We start from the raw sequence: 6,336 nt of genomic DNA, 5'->3' as shown, positions 1-6,336 counted from the left end.
TTCAAATATATTTTTAATATGCTATACTTTATATATTAAACATAAATTTATTCGATTCTTAATATTTCAAATATTAATATTTGTTGAAAATAGATACATAGAATCGAGTCTCCTATAAGAGAAACAGAGATAGTCTATTATAAAATCCAGAATTTTGTTATTAATTTACAAAAAAATGCGCTGGTCAAAAAACCTGAAAAAATTTACATAAAAGCATGTTTTGTAGATAAAGCTATGTTCCAAATTTCAAGTAATTCTTAATATATTGCATTCTCCTTACAACCTCCTTAAATAGCCTTTCATGCAGTAACCATATGTATTATATATAGCAATAACGAAAACGAATCTTGAAACGTTTCCTCTACGTTTATTGTATCGAACTTTCGTTTAAATCACCGCTACCGTAATATTGTCGGTCCCGATAGCGTCTCATGGGAGAATGTCCGATCAGATTATCGATCGAATTATGGTTCTCGGTCTATCAGATTATACCGCGGAATTCTAGCTCACGTTCCTGTCTCGTAAAGTGAGCTTAGAGATCTAAAGCACAAGACCCGCGCCTCTTCTTGTCCGCCAGAGACATTAACGAGGGTCGATTTCCAGGGGATCTAAGAAGAGCGTGCTGTTTTATACGACCGACTGCGGGGACGAAAAAGAAGACCTGGGCCTCAAGCTTCAGCAACGATCCGTCTCGTTGGTAAGTTTCGCATTAATGTCTAACTTAAGTCTGATTGCATACATTCGCATGATCTTATCAATATCTCATATGAATATCTCATATAATTAGTGAATACATCCGGCAGAAAAGCTTGTCAGTTTGCCAGTACTAGTTTGCAGGATGTTGTGCAATTGCAAATTTCCTAGTTATAAACTTAATAAGAAAGATGGAAAAAGCATGTAATGGATTAGGTACCAGTTTTATAAACGATTGATGCTTCCTGTTTCAATAATTGAAGATTTATAATTAAACAGACTTATAATTAAACGGATTAACACATTAATGTGTAATGTACAAAATATGCAGAAAATATCGCGATTTTAATTTTGAAATCGATTTAGATTATCAAATTTTAAATTCTCAGCATATAAGGAAGAGAAAAGGATAAATAATTAAATTTGAATACCTATCTTGCATATTTTTCATCAACATTATTATTTTTCATCAACATTAAAAGAATCTTTTAATTATTTAAATATATTTAAATAATTAAAAGATTCTTTTCTTATTTTATTCTTTTTACTTTGATATTTACTTTGCAACTTTTAAAGGCTTGCGCATCATAATGATATTGTTTGCATTTGCGTATTTTGACAGAGTTCGCGGTAACTTTTTCTGTTCGGAAAGAAAGTAACTGTGATTTTCATCAAGCGCTCTTACAGGATTATCCAGCATTATCGTTATTCATTGGAGACTTAATGACGTACGGCACTGAAACAATGTAATGGTAACTGACACTGAATTATACGAAGCTCCATAAACCTCGCGTGTGATGTACGATACAAAGGCCTCATTTATCCTCGAATCCAGTCTTTTAACGTATAATAGACAACCTGACCTTTTTTAATTGAATCATTGTTAACTGACGTTATCGTATAAAAAAATAATTCTCTGATTATAAATTCAAAGTTAAAATTACCTTGTACAGGAGAAATTAATCCAATAATAACTTAGAAAGTAGAATAACGTTGCGTATGCTTCGCCTGAAATATACAGAGATCGCGCGTTCTCATTATCAGTGTAGTTCGAAGAGTCGTTGCTAGATGAAAAATCGATTATCGTTATTTCTCGTACCGTCGAAGCGTTAAGAGTAATATCTCGCATCATTTATGGTTATTACACAGTTACAAATAGACATGATGAACGAATATAGTTATTATGTAGTTACAAACATACATGATGAACGAATATTCAACAAATTATATATTATCAGAACTAACATTACCTTGCTCCAATATTTCTTTTCAATTTAGGTTTTCTTACATCGGTAAGTAATTTCGACGTATTGAACGTCGATCGATCGTATACCATAATCGATCATAAATATGAAAGGCAAGGACACTTTTATAGAAGTTGACATTTTTAACAGTACATTAATCACGTAATCGCTGCAATTATCGTGTAATGTAGTCATCTTCCTCATGTTACATTTATATCGTCTTCGTAAAAAATAATTATATCGTCTTCGTCATAATTCATAAAACAGTAACATAAAAATATTATACGATATTATCAAGCTTGGGGACCAAGTATTTTTAAAGGAACTTTTTCCTTCAATTAATATTAAATGAAATTAATGCAGAAAGGATGTTTCTCTCTCTCTCTTTTCTTTCTTACATTAAGATTCAGTTATCGAGGTTTTGAATATTATAAGCGTCTAATCATACATATAAGTCTATAACAACCTATGCCTTTTGATAGCAACTTAAAAAATGCAAATTAACATAAGAGATTGTGTCTGGAAACTATATCGCGATACTATAATATAATGGACTACGTCCATAAACACTCTATGATTCTAAGCGCAGTCCGTAACTTTCCTTTTCGATAGCATCATAGCCTATAAATTCTCAATTACCTGTCGTATCGGCAGCTTCGTCCATATCGTTTAGACACTCCTATAGATTCTTCATCATCATCTTCATTCTTACATATTCTTTATATCAGTTCAGAAATGCGGATATATATACATATATATTTATATTTACACGCACATAATATAATGAATAACTAAACTTTTTGTATAATAACTCTACGACCTCGACATTTAGCAGACATCCAATTTTCTAACTGTCATTCAATTTTGCTGATTATCAGCCATACTGGCTAGACCATAAACCTTCTGCAATTCTAAAGACGGCCTATGACTTTCCATTTCGATACTATCGCGCGTCGTAAATTCCCAATCGCCTGCTGTATCAGTTGTCCCGGTGGTAACATTCAGACGCTCCTACATAGACTCTTCATCATCGTCTTCGTCCCTCATCATTATCTCATACGTATTCCCCATGCTGATTTATGAACACCGGTGGATTGCTGGTAGAACCGCTATCAACGACCGGTGGTCCTGTTCCTTGCTTCTTGCTAAACCGCATTGAAAGCAAATATATCTTCTCCAAAGTCCTATAATGGACGAAGAAATACTAGACTGGAAAAATGAAAAATCTTTATAGTAGAACATTTGATGAAACATTAATTTGCGTTAATAAATATTTTATTTTAAAATATCACTAAAATATTTATAAAATATAAATTTTAAAAAATGAATGCAAATATATTATTCTTAATAAATTATTATTATATTAAATATAAATTAAATTCTATTATGTAATTAAATATTTTATACATACGAAATTTTTTTTGAGAACTGAAAAAGTTTTAACAACATACTTATTTAGTTTTGAATAAAATAAAATTTTTCCGCTTTGATTTGGATATGATAAAGTATATTAAAATAATTTTTTTACACTTATAACCTTGAACTTTTAAAATTATGAAGTGATATTTCTGAAGGCTACGAAAAATAATTATTCTCTTTCTTTGAAAAGAGGTTATTCTTTGTTAAACTTTATAATTAGAACCGTGTGTGTATATTTAAGTTATTTCTTACTCTTATAAATAAAACGTTTTTTTGAAAAAATTGGTGCACTAGGAGTCAGGCGCAGAAGACGTCGCGCAAATAATACTCCTAAAAACTTCTTTATTCTACTAAAGCGCGTTTAGTAGAATAAAGAAGTTTTATGCTTTATAGATGTATTATTTGCGCGACGTCTTCTGCGCCTGACTCCTACTGCCCTTATTCTTTCTAATTTTTTAATTTATAAGGAGTCTTGATTAGTTTGATTTGTTATACGAAATGTTTTTTGCTCGCTAACTTTTAATCAAGTTCAGATCTTCGGCACTATATAAGAATTATATAAAATCTGTTCTTTTTAGTTGAACTTTCCACGTTAGAGAAGAAAAGAGAAAAGTCGAATCGTGTAAAGAGAACTAAAAAAAACGGACCTATATTTATCTGTATAATCACATGAACGCTTATTTGTCGATCATTAACCGTAAAATACTTTACTATCCTCGATCCACGATCCCCGTAGCGTCGATAAAAACGTCGGTAATGTTTTCGCACCCGCCTACCGTTAAACCGTATCGGAAACTGTGCGTTCACTCATGCGCCTAGTATTTCGCATCTTCGAACCATAATAGACTGGCAGATAGAAAGGTGCAGTTCGATGATCGGCTGCGATAAGGATCGGCAGGCATAAGTCGTTTCCCGCTAATCGCAGCCTGCGAAGTGGTATCCAGTATCATCGCAGAATCTTCCGCATTTTCTAGTAAACTAAGCAAACGTAAACTGGAAGCGCGTATATTCCGCAACGATTGCATTCTTGTGCTCGGTACATAATATTTCCTGCTTACATGCATGTTGCACCACCCTTGTTTAGAATAACCATAACTATACGTAAACAAATTTTTTTGTAATTAATTTTCTTTAAAATTATACTTTACCAGAATTTTATTAAATTTTTCCTGTACAATACATTTTATATTCGACATTTTTTACAAATTATTTAATAAAATTTTGATTATCTAATATGTTTTTCTTGTCTTTTTTTTAAACTCACAATCGGAGGAACACATTTATTAAATTTTTCTATTTTTTGTTACAATTACTGTACTTACTACATAATTATATAACTACATATCTACATAATTTTTCATCAGATTTGTACAGTATCTTCGATTACTTATCCGCGATAATTTAATTAATAAAACGTTGATTTTTCCAAGGGATTGTTTAGTCCTTTATATAATATCTAGGAACACAAGGATGACCCTTGGCAATACAAGACCGGTTTTAATCGTTTCGATTAACCACGTTAAGCCAGCACACGCGCCGTACACGTCCATATGGGTTGTTCCATCATGCATTTACGATGGAGCAATCGCCCACGCCATTAACAGTGTTGCGCTCTTGCGCCGTAGACTTATATCGATGAGATTTTCTCACGGCGATTTTACACAAACTTCTTTTAGACCATAAAATACGTAAATTACGCGAAACACGATATTGAAAGTAATAGTTTCTCATTCGAATATCCTATTCTTGCGCCAAAAATAAGAACTAGGTTATGTGTGTGTGTGCGATTGTAGAAAAAAATGTTCAAAATAAAAATTAAAAAGTATCATCGATTAATTAGAGCCAATTTTTATAACGTTTACATAATAATTCGCCAATTAAATTAAACAGAAAAATCGAATAGAGAAAAGAAAAGCGGGTAGAAAAAAACTAAGAATAAATCTCGGTTACTGAGATATCGATTAATCGACACAACTGATAACGAATTAATTAACAAAAACGAATTGAAAAAATAATCGAGACTTTACAATTGAGACAAACGCGTAATTGGATTGGAGATTGATTTGTTCTCATGTGTTCCAACCAATTTGGGAATCCGTTTTATAATATGTATTTTGGGTATCTCCGGAGAAGGTTTAGAAATTTTACAAATCGAAAGAGAGAATTAAATGATTTTTAATTTATTCGAATGCGGAAATCTCCGCATTAATTCTAACGGTTAGCGCATGCAAATGCGAACAGAATATGGAGATATACCGTTTCTATTGTTTAGTAGCTGTTCGTACTCGAGCTGCCGTTATTTCCGTTATAAAAAATAACCGTAATATGCGTAGCAGTGCATCTTTGAGTTACACTAGGATGCAACGCCGTGCTGAGCGCCACGGCGAAGATTATTGCTAAATAAGAGTAGAAGGAGGTCGAGAGTACTTCGTACTGGATTTATTTTCCGACTACGTTGTTCTGGATGATACTTCAATTACATTCTGTCGTAAACGGCCGTAATTACTATCGATCTGCGGCTCATGCACAGTCGAAGATCGCGTCTGATAACGATTGCATTTAAATTAGTAAATTAATCAGATCTCTCTTGAGAAACCTTTCCGATAATTGAAGAATGAACCGATATTGGAAGTCTTCATTGACGACGATCTTATAATACACTTCCAAATCTTAATAATACAATGCTTCCAATTAATTATGTTGCGAGAATAAACTCTAAAGTCTAATTATAGGCGCGAAACATTTTTATAGATTTAATATAAAAATTTCGCTCAGCAACGCTAGAATTGTTGTCAAGTCTAGCATTATTGAGCGAAAACATTTAGTGTAAAATTAAATCTAAACATTTATATTAAAAAATAATATTGTTTTTATATATAGCACTTAAGGCGATGCTAAAGCTCCCTGTTTTACCACATTCCTATTCGGTGAAAAATCTCTGTATTGGATGTACGGATTGCAAAAGTATTATTACTTAAAT

This window comes from Trachymyrmex cornetzi, unplaced genomic scaffold (genome assembly GCF_001594075.2).
Source record: "Trachymyrmex cornetzi isolate Tcor2-1 unplaced genomic scaffold, Tcor1.1 scaffold279, whole genome shotgun sequence".
Taxonomy (NCBI): Eukaryota; Metazoa; Arthropoda; class Insecta; order Hymenoptera; family Formicidae; genus Trachymyrmex; species Trachymyrmex cornetzi.
The sequence above is the reverse complement of the archived record's forward strand: the minus strand, read 5'-3'. Positions refer to the sequence as shown.